Here is an 11,540-nt window from a genome sequence, read left to right as displayed (position 1 = left end):
ATAGCTAGTGGAGGAGGAAACAAAAAGTGAAGTCCAAGGATGACTCGAAGATTTCATGTTCTTGGAACAATGTTATTGTTCTATGAATGCCCTTTCTACCTCATTAACCGCAGCCAGTGAGCGGTGGAAATACACTGTCACCAAGAGGTGAAGTTGCAATGTGGTAGCGGAAATAATTACTCTGCTCTGAGGCTTTCATTCTTCCAGTTCGTTTCACCAGCTCAAACAATTCTTGCCTGTGAAGACAACACATTACTCACAGATAAAGCAACTTGCAGTCATTCTCTACAGCCCCTAGAAGCAAAGCAAAGCATTAAATATACCATTTTGCAATGGACAGTTAGAAATACAGTGAGGTTTACCGTCACTTCCAGTACTACAACTGGTGTTTTCCCAAAACATGCTTGGGTCTCTGATTACTGCTTGCAGTTAAAGCCACACTTTTCATTCTTCCCCATGTCCCCCAAGTAGATGAATAAGGATGACAGAGGCACAATGTCTCTGGTTCTATCTGATTGACATCAATGGAAGAGCCCACCACCTAATGCTTAGAAAGGCTCATCATGATGTAGTCACTCCTTCCCCCCTTCTTCTTTTCATGCTGTAACTACTCTCTGGAGAAAAGAGAAGAAAAGCAATGTCTTCCTAATAGATTAGAATTCTAACCTTGGTAAAAACCACCAGAAGCCAGGAAAGTGTGATCTAAACCTGCTTCTCATACTTGTGCAGCCACTTTACATTATATAGTCAGAACATTCCCAGTTAAGGAAGGGTTTTGAGCCTGAGTTTTTTCCTGCCTTTTTCTCCTGTTTTACTTGAACCTTGTTCGTTATTCGAGGCCCAGTTGACGAGTGCTTTCAACATACATTACAAGGTCCATATAGGTTCCACATGTATTTGACATCACTTGGATGGCTAGAAAAGTAGTTTTAGCTCATGTAATGCAATGTAATCAGCATGATGGGTATGGAAGGTACATCTACAAATTGAAAAAAAAGGATTTGAACGTAGGGCCTGAATTGTTTGCTTCATTACAGTTCTTATATTTTATAAATAGTATCTTTTTTCATGATGTCCTGAGGTCATAAAGCAAGGCAAAATGCATGGAGAAATACACTCATTCTGCAAGACCTGCTGACAGTTGGAAAAAAACACATGCTTTTGGGCAGGGAGGATCTCCTTCAGGTCCAAAATGACAAATCTCACACAAAGAACTAACCTATACTCAGCTTTCAGTTTGTCAGACTCTTTCAAATCTGAAGGGCTTGTGTGCCCAAAGGCATATCCATTTTTTTCGGTCAACCAATATCTGACAAGATATAATGTATCTACAGACAACTTTTGCCTGAAGTTCATGGCCTGTTCTTTGGCTAATAGGCCACAGGTAGTAACCTTTCACTTCACGATGCACACTTCCGTTTGGCTGTTTGACCTTTGGAGCCCAAGTTTTCTGATGAAATATCAGTCAGGTTGAGTTTACTCAAGCTTCAGAGGCTTCAGAAATAAAATAGCTTTTGGCACTGCAGCTCACCCATTGCTTCCCACTGCACAAGAACCAGTAGCCGTAGGAAGATTGTCAAACGCTTTGTTAATCTAAATCAGAAAGACCTTCCAAAAAGAGCATGTTACTAACTAACATAATTCCCACTGGCGTGGGAGTGAAACACCAACATTTTGTCAAAGATCTGGGTATAAACATTTCCAGTGACACAACTACTCCTGCCAGCTCCCGGTATGTCAGTAGAGAAGATGATTACTTAATGGGCTCCTCTGTCAAAAGCAAAACTTTCTACAAGAGCGTCTATCGTATCACATCATTTCCGTTACTTGAAAGGGCTCTTTGGAAGCTGTACCGCAAAAAAAAGAGGTTTTCCCTCCAGCTCAGCTAAGTGAGTGGGAAGCAGTAAGCATGTATCTCCAGCACAACTGTAAGTGTATCCAGCTGTGACGTCATTGCAGTAAATTGCCATATTTGTGTAGACCAGTCCAGTTGTAGACCAGTTCACCAATTTATGTTTGCCTAATTAAACACTATGGCATGCCACTGATCTCTTTTTCAACATGATGTAAGCACATATAATCCAAACACGCTGCACCAGGCTCCTTGATGTCCTCTGCGTCATCTATTTACATCATGCATAAACTAGTCAGAGGAGCCTATCACATCACTCGTACCGGCTGACAGCATTTACTTCAGGCAAACTCAGTGATTAAAATACTGTATTTTCCCCTAAGGGAAGACAAGGTTTTAAAAGGGTAAAATTATATATGGTTTCATTTATTCTGAAAAAAAAAAGGCTTGTTTTAAAACACAAAAGACGACTTGTTTTAAAGCAAAGTCAAGTCAGGTCAAAATGTAAAAGTACCCTTTTCAGTTCTAAAGTCTTCACAGCTGGTCATTCCCACATGCAAAAACTTAAATAACCTTTCAGGGCTGTAGTAAGGCTAACGAAAAGTCCACAAAATGATAGATGTATTTGGACATAAATGTCACACCCAGTGGAATTAAAAGGAAATAAATAGTAATTTAACAGTGTTGGCAAGCTGCTTTTTTGACTATGTAGCACCACCAGCATATTTTACACGTGTATCACAGTCATGAATAAGCCAGACCAGACACACATTCACAAATCAGTTTTGATTTCCTATTAAGCTACATGCTTATTTTCCTTCCCCCGCCCTTTTCAGCTAATAAAGGAAGCCAAGGGAACGCACTGATCTTCGTCTCTTTGGAACAAATGTTAACTTCAAATTCCCATGATTGATTCTCACAGACTGGCAAAACTTCAGGAGACAGAAGAAAAAACCCTTCCTTATGATAAACCATTCTTGACATTTGAATTGTTTGTTATTTAGTATGGACATAAAATCCTGATGACCCAAAGATGGCACTTACTTAAAATTATCACCATCACTAGCAATGTGACTGGGGCTAGAGGGCTTGAACCGGGTCCCTCATTCAAGAGGGGTTTACGACCGTGCAATAGTCAGCGTATTCTTCCCTGTACCGCTTCCCTGCGCAGAATGTGCATCTGTCTGCCAAGGAACAAGTTTTGACATCAGTCTGATAGTTCGATGGTACCACTCCTTAAGAGACAGGAGACATGGAAAAGGTTTTCGTCTCTGGATTCATGGTGACTTCTGGAGGTAATAAGAATTGTCTCCTCCTCTTCACACAAGGAGGAACAAATCCTTTGAAATCCAGTTACCTCAGGTCATAGCCTGATCTGTTGGTTTGACCACACCACCATCTTCTTCATATTCCTCCTGCCCAGATTTTCACTTTTGCTTTTACAGCCATTTAAACTCTTTCCTTCCCCATTGACACACAGAAGGCTCCTCCTCCTTACTTTGTCCAGTAACAAATCCAGTAACACCAGGTTTGAAAGCAAACTTCCCCAAAAGAACTCTCTTCTCTTGTGTGCAGGTCTTTACGTGTGTAAAGTGGCTAACATTGGTCTTTAAGAGACCATCCTGTTCTGCATTTCAAATCCATCCATAAAGAACTGCTTTTGCAGCTCCACCTGCAGAGTGCCAGTTAACCAACTCGTAATGGCAGGACCTGGTCAGAGTTTGTCTACAGAAGACAGAGAAAATGACCATGAGACCACAACACTTCTCATTCGGTTGATAAAATCTACTATGCAGCGGTGCCAAATTATGCTTACGTAAGCCATAGAAACTTTGTTAACCAGGGTATGTAGCATGGTGTTGAATATGGTGCAGGAGTCTCTGTACAAAAGCTTGTGTCTAAATTTCTCCACCCTTACCCCTGAAAAAAAAAAAGGACAACTCAGATGGTAAGCCCCAAAACCTTCGGGGGACCTAAACAGAGACATTTACCCAACGACACCTGACCTGCTCAGTCCATCTCTGCCAGGGAAGAGTGCCTCCTCTCCAAGAGCAGAAATACCGAATGTAGTTAAAAAGGGAAGAAGACCCAACTGGTTAAGCTCCCTTCATTTTTTCCTTCCCACTTATCACCTATTTTCCACTCCTGTTTTAATCTGTCAGATTTTAAGACTGCAGCACTAGTGCAGCCTCTTCCTAGAACAACAGTGCAACCATGGAGAGCAAGGCACTTCATGCTTTTCCCTGTTTTTCCCTTTTGTACGTTTGAGGTGATGATCTTGCTGGCTTGCAAACTTGGTGGAATGATTCAGTATGTGCTCACAAGAACCATAACAGTATGGGCTATTCCCTAAACTCATTCAGACCACTCATCTCACATTTGGAAAATATGTTTTAAAGGAAAAACAGGTCACAAACCACAAAAGTGCTCCCTATGACAAGTTTACTATATTTATTTAGTATGCCTTGGTGAGGGGCTCTGAATTGTGCATACCGAAACAGACCTCAGCGCTCCTTGTCATAATAAAGTACAATATAATACACAGACAAGTGCTCCAGTGCCATGACCTGAGTGCAGGAATGGAAGCTTGGTCCTCTTCACTTCCATTACCGAATAATTCACTATTCTTGGGGAGTCATTTATCAACTCCTTGCTGAGCCAGCAGACTGTGTCTTAACAAGCCCAAAACCACCACCTGCCCTTTATCAGTCTCAGGGTTCAGACTCCAGATGGAGAAGTAGGAAAACAAAGAGCCTTTTAAGACCCGTTTTAGCACCATCATAAGCAATATGAGACCATACAGTGCTTATGTCTACTGTGGTCCATGTCTTGCAAATGTTGACCTAGCTATTTGGTTATGCTCCAGGCCTCCCTAACTTTAGCATTTCCCCCCACAACTCCTCCCCAGGCAGAAAGTCTGTGCTCAATTAGAGACTGACAAACTCATTTCAAAACCACTCCCCATCGATTCTAGATGAACAGGACAAAACACTTAGTGTAGAGATAGAGAAAAACGAAATACCCAGGGAAAATCAACAGAGGAGAAGATGTGAGAGCAAGCAGGGAAAAAAAAGGGGCATGGACTAGACTTTTGTGCTGCTTCAGTCACCCAAATCATTTCATCGTTTACCTGGGACTCACCCAGCTTCAGGGTGAGCACTGCGGCGTGCCTTCCCGCAGGCTCTGCAAGGCCAAAGGGTGGGACCAGTCCCCAGAGGAGGTGAGCACCAAGGCTGAGGAAGATGAAGAAACCATGTCTCCTTTCTGGGTAAACACTCAGAGCAGTCGGTTAGCATGCCAACAGCATTTCTGAGTAGAAGTCATCAGCACAGATAGACTTCTCCAACCAGAGCTCACTACCTCGTTCTCCAAACCACAGAAGAGCCATGTTGGGATGACTTCAACATTCAGGGGATGTTATGTCCCAAACCCCAAGTCCCAAGATCTCCCTATTGCTTTCTTACATGTAGACATATCCTTTTCACTTAAGTCCTGCCATAGCCAGGACAGTGAACTCTGAATTACTGACAGATTTTATATCAGTACCGTGCCGTAATTTTGAATACCCGGTTTGTGTGACCTGGGAGAGAGTATTGCAGAATACTCTCCTATATGTGTGTAACATTTTGTATCTTTAGAGCACAACTCCTATTGTTTATAGCTATATATGAAGTCAACCAACGCTTTAAAAAAAAAATTGATGTTGGAAAGCAACATCAGTGAACATGTGAGGAAAAATGAGATTAGATAACATAACACCACCCAGCACAGAAAGACAGTATTAAATTCCATGTTTTTGCTATAGCTGTGGTGAGCATCAAGCTATCTTCCTTCCATTAGCCCAATAACACATTCGTTATACATCTTCCAACCTCCTCAGTGAAAGCAGCAAGGTCCCAGCCCTATTTAACCCAAATTCACTCCTGGAACCATTCTGCCCCCAACACTGAACAAGGTGCAGGACCTCTGAGAAAATTCCCGTGTCAACACCAGGTGCCTGAGCCAGGTAGCAGCACATCATTCAGTCTGCCAGTGCTGATGAGGCCACCTGAGGCCCACAAACTGGACAAGGTTAAGTGGAATCTGCTTAGACAATATTAAACTGGCAAAGGCACACAATAGCAAGCTCCAAATCTTAGCAGCAGTCATGTTTGAACTTTCCTTCTATCACTCTAAATCCAGGTCTAGAAGCTGCATTACAGGATTTGATCCTTGGAAGCGACTGAACAATTTCTATTGCCATTCTCCCTAATACAATATTTAAACAGATTCTGGATTTTTTTTTTTTTTTTTAACAAGAAATCTCAAGCATTTTGAAGATAGAGTAATTCAGTCTAAAAATACTTCTGGTTACAGCATGCCACTCTGTTGATGAGCAAACTGGCACAGAGACAATCAGAGACCCCGTCAAAGCGAATCGGTTGAGTTTTCAACAGATGGACATGCTGTTAAGCAATTCTATGGCCCCTTCTATTGAGGCATCTTCACATGAAGCTTTTAGGAGTCAGCAAAAAACCCTCTTAATCAAGTTCTGCATCATCTTACTTTAGAAGGTTGTCTGTGATGACCTCCTGAGTTCTCTGCCAGCACTGAATTCACAGTTAAACATAAGACCCTGCCCGCTCTTTTGTTGCAAACTCATCAGTTTCTCTACACTTGATGCATTTTCTTTGCATCATTCTGATGGCAGAAAGGAGAGAAAAATGGCACCAAAGGGAAAATGAAGTCTCCCAAAGTCAGGAGTTTCTGGGTCATCCATTTCCCCCATTATCTGCTTGCTGGGATCAGGGAGTACCCTGAGCAGAGAGGGTGACGAGGACGTGGTCCAAACAGACACCACTCAGGTGTGGCTCCTGATGCACGCCAGCACTAGGGTACTTCTTTATCCAGCAGACAGCAGCCCTTATTTTATTTTTTTAATTTATTGTCAACACCTCCTTGCCTCAGCGTGGAGCAGGAACGAGGGAGCCTGGAAGGCTACTGTACTTCAAGCCCCAGCATCCCCTTCACCTGTGTACCCTCATGCCTGCAGCTATGTGGAGCAATTCAGCTATCCACTAATTGAGCTTTAGACCTTTTTCAGAGGAGGGCATTGACCTTTTCTCATTCCACCAGGTCAGAACACCCACTCCTTTTAGAGGGAGTGGCATTCAGCATTAAGCGCAAGAAAAAGAGCTAGCAGCTCAGGACAGGAAAGGAACACCTTTTCCTTCTCCAATTCTAGGAGACCCAGGACTATTGATAGACCTCTAGTTAGCACTAAGTAATGTAAAGGACATTCACTAAACTGTATTTATATAGAAAAAGAGGTATATTTGCTGAAGGAGTGGGATCTACTCAGAGGTCTTCTAGCCAGATACTAGCCGATTTAAACTGTAGTCCAGACCTTAGTCATTTAAACAATAATAACTCAAAGTAGGATACCCTTAAGAAGATATTTTATCACTTTTTCAGAGATTATAAATGTAATTGTCAGACACTGTGGGGTTTTTTTAGGCTCAGGATGCCTAAATCAGCTTTACTTTCAGAAACTTCTATTCCAACAGATTGTTGTTCTATTCTCTTGGAAACCTTTCTTCCTAGGAGACCTGCATTGACACTTTTTATCTCAGAGAAGGCATTAGTACAATATTCTCGGTTTGGAGGGAAAAGGAAACTTTTCCATTCAATGTAAACATAAAGGATGATGCTTCTCATACAACATTCACATCTACAAGATTTACAATTCACAGATGTGTATGATGTTACCAGATGATACAGAGAATGACAGTAACAGTATGTCCAACTGTCCCTCTTCCAAAAGTGCTAACTAATCTTAGCTGTCCTTGTGATTTACCACGGTACTAATGGAAGTAGTTTAGCAACATGCTCTGGCAAGAGTGTGCAGACTAAGGAGGGGGAGAAATATCCTACACTGGAGGAACAGTATGCATTTACTGAAGGGAAGAAGGAGCATGTAAACTTAAAACACACACAAGTAGAATTAATATGCTCTGGTCCCTGGGTTTTCCTTTGTGTTTCTGGATATCCATTAGTGAGCATATAAATCAGATTCACTTGTACTAAGAATTAATCTAACAACTGTTGATACCTGAAATATCAAGACCCAAAGAGGACCAAAATGGTTTTAGGTCATATCTCGGGTCCCTTCTTCAACTGATAGGAAATTGTTCCAACACCATTCTTGTCAAAGGTGCAAATATAGCTTCCTGAATCCACTTAGCCCCATTTCTGCTATTTTGTGATAACAGTGCTTTATTTTGTAAAAATAATACTCCGTTACATTTATACTTGGAAGCCACTCTTGTCTCCCAGTTTCATTTTCATGTGCAACACTTCCTTCTCCTCAGATGTTAGATTATCACCAATTTTTTCCTGCAGAAAAACTCACATAACACTATTTCTGCTAATAGAAATAATATTCTGCTAATAGCCTAATAGAGATAGCATCTTGCCTGAAATTGTCACACCTGCTAAGTTATTCGCCCAGTATTTTCCTCCCTTTCTGAGGGAAAACAGACAGCTATTGAAGAGTACAAGATAGATATTCAATATTGCTACTTTTCTAGCTGTAACACTGAAGAAAGAATACTACTTTTCTCAGGACTTAGGTTTTGATGACCATTGTTTCTTGCTCTTTTCTTTCCTGCTTGGTGGGCTCCTTTCCAGAAGCAGCCTGGAAGAGAGAGTCAAGGAAAACTGTGAGGCTGTGAGGGAAATCAAATGGCATAATTACAAACGACACAGACAGTAAATTAAAGTCATTCCTTCCTCAGGCCCTTTACATTTCTAAAGGCTTGGGTGACTGAGGTGCTAGGATTAATTATATATAACCCCAGTGAATTCTGCAGAAGTTAAGTAGATCTCTGTTTCCTCACCTTCTGTAAGAAAATTGGAGAGACTAGAAATAGGAGAATATTTCTCTTTATATCTGGTTGAAAAAAGAGTACAGTTTTTCTAGGCAAGCATGAAAATGGAGATGAAAGAGGAATTTTCCACTAAAAAAAGAGACTTGATTATGATTAGGGAAGGGGTAGGGAATAAATCAAACCAGAAAAAGTTGCTGCCAACCTGCAGAAATGTTATGGCTAATTGTCAAGATTCAATCAAGCAGGGGAACAAATACATGGCTGCTTGTCTCTGATCAGAGTCTGTGGTAGTTAGCAGATGACAGAGTAACACCCGTCTGGATAAAATGACCAGCTTCTCTTTCACTGTGGGTGAACTTGTGAACCATGACCCCTTCCTCACCCGTGCACAGGACAGAAGTCCCTGTCGCTGTACAGCAGCAGTGATCAGGCAAGACAGCAAAACTTAAGAGGAAAGGCCACTGTCCCAGCCAAAAAATCTCGTTTCTGCTGCTCTCTGCTATTAAAGATCATCTTGAGAAAGTGCATGACTCTCTCTGTTTCTCCAGCCCCAGGCTCTTTGCAAACAGCAAGTTGGCTACCACGTTGTACATAACTAGGACAAAAAGGCAGATCTGCTTTTCATACAAAAGTCAGCCGGCCTTTGTTTACCAAATGTCCTTTTGTTACTAGAAGCTTTCATCACTTGCACTGGAATAATGAAGGACATGCAAACTACGGTGTAACCTTACGCAGTAGATTCTGATGAAGAGCTCAAAAGTCAAGTCCCCAGCTGTCTCTCAGAGAAATGCTTGCAGAGAAGGGTATGAGTTATCATTTTAGAGATGCTGCAGAGACGCCTAAATTCTCACATTTTTAAATTAAAACATCTGTTAACAATGTGGCAAAAGAACCAGATCTACAGGCTGGTTTGTAATTCCATAGACCATATTAAGGCTCTTTGGACAATGCCCAGCCTCATGGTTAGGTTTTGATTTTTCAGGACCAGATGGCAGCTGTGCCAAATCACTGTTGCAAGATGAAATGGAAATGATTATGTCAAGGAACATCTTATATCATATCACGTTTACTTATAATAGACCGTTATTTGGTATTCTGGGCATTAAAACAAACCATTTCAGTAATAAGAGTTCATACAGATTTCCAAAGCACATATTTCTTAAACCATTAGGTCTTCATTGGTTAAAACCATATGCAAAGTGCTCTTTGGATTACATGTCATTGTAGACTATGAAACATGTAAACCAGCAGTCTTCCCCAATCGTGGACCCCAGCAAGAGCAGGACTTAACCCTTCATTGGATTTCTCAGCAGTATAAAACTGGCATAACTCCTCCACCTCCATAAATGATGTATTTAGGAAATATACTAAACTTCAGACATTTCCACCAGAAATGCCAATGCTGCCAATAAAGTTGAATAATGCTTCTTATCTGGATTAGTCACTTACGTGTTTCTCTAGGATATTAGAGTAAGACCAACTGCACTCATCATTGAGGAAGACAGCGATAAGACTTTGATGCCTTGACATTGGCACTTATTCTCTAAAAAACTGTAGAGGACCGAGTCAATGCATAATTCTTGCTACAGAAGGAATATAATTAGCCTTCATGCTCCAAGCTTCTCTTCTGGGTCCCAGGAACAAGCTCCAAAGAGACGACTCTAAAGTCTTGTTGCCCTCTTTCTCAATGATCAGTCCATGGCATAGGGAAATACTCTCCCAAGTGCACTAATACTGCATGTCTCCCACTGATTGCTCATGAAAGGAAATTTTTCCAGCTGTGGATGATACAGAGAAACATTTTGGTTTTGTAGTTTAAGTTGCATCAGCATTGGGTTTAGCACTACAAGTTCAGGGTTTATTTCTCAGTATTGTGACAATTTAGGAAGAGAGTTGTTAGCATCACAGTCACATTTTCATGTGCTACAGCACTTATGAAAATCCCAAACTGTATGCTCACGCTGGGTCATTTGAAAAAAGAATCTAGTAGATACTGCTGTGGCTGCCTAGCCTGTGGATCCAAAATTTTAGGCCAACACAACCACTTTCAACTTTTCGCCTGACCACTTCCATAGCCCTGTGGAACTCATAAATGTTCACTTCTTTCTAGTGAATATGGACCAGCTGCAAAACACTTACTATGGCTGTACAGATACAGTGACATAGTCCTACAAGAGCCATCTATTGCATGTGTTGCCCCTATGCAGTAGACTTTCACTTGTTTGCTCCCTATGAAGCAAATGATGAGTTAATTTTAAAATCTGAGCTGCTTCAGTGTTTTTCATCCCTTCTGTTTGGTCTCCTTATTGTTCTTCTTCCCAAAAAATGTGTTTAAAGATTACTGCCATTTTTGCAAATCCATTTGATTCAAGATTTTGGAAGATGCAAACTACCTAAGACCAGCTAGAAAATATTGATCTATATAACGTGCAGTAGACATTATGAAGATCTTTTAAGCAGTAGAGGTCATGATGGTTTAAATACAAAGGGAGCAATTAATTGCCAACCAGAGACAACTACTGCCACTTGATAAGCCTGGGGCATCCAAGCTCTCTGCGCTGGGCTGATGGGTATGACACAGGACCTGCGCCTTCACAGAGCAGCAGCCAGAAGAGATACTTAGAGCCCCTGTGGCCACAACAAGACACGGACATTTAGACAACAGAAAGCACACAAGGTGTCTGAAGCCAGGGCAGGTTCTGATGAAACCCCATTTATGATTAGAGATGACAGGAGCTAGACTTCTTCCTCTTCCTCATGGAAAATGTTGCATTTCTGAAGTGGATTTTGTTCCAAAGTAGAACAACACACCAGGTGTG

Source organism: Egretta garzetta, unplaced genomic scaffold (genome assembly GCF_000687185.1).
Source record: "Egretta garzetta isolate BGI_Z169 unplaced genomic scaffold, ASM68718v1 scaffold136, whole genome shotgun sequence".
NCBI lineage: Eukaryota > Metazoa > Chordata > Aves > Pelecaniformes > Ardeidae > Egretta > Egretta garzetta.
Note: the sequence above shows the minus strand (reverse complement) of the source record.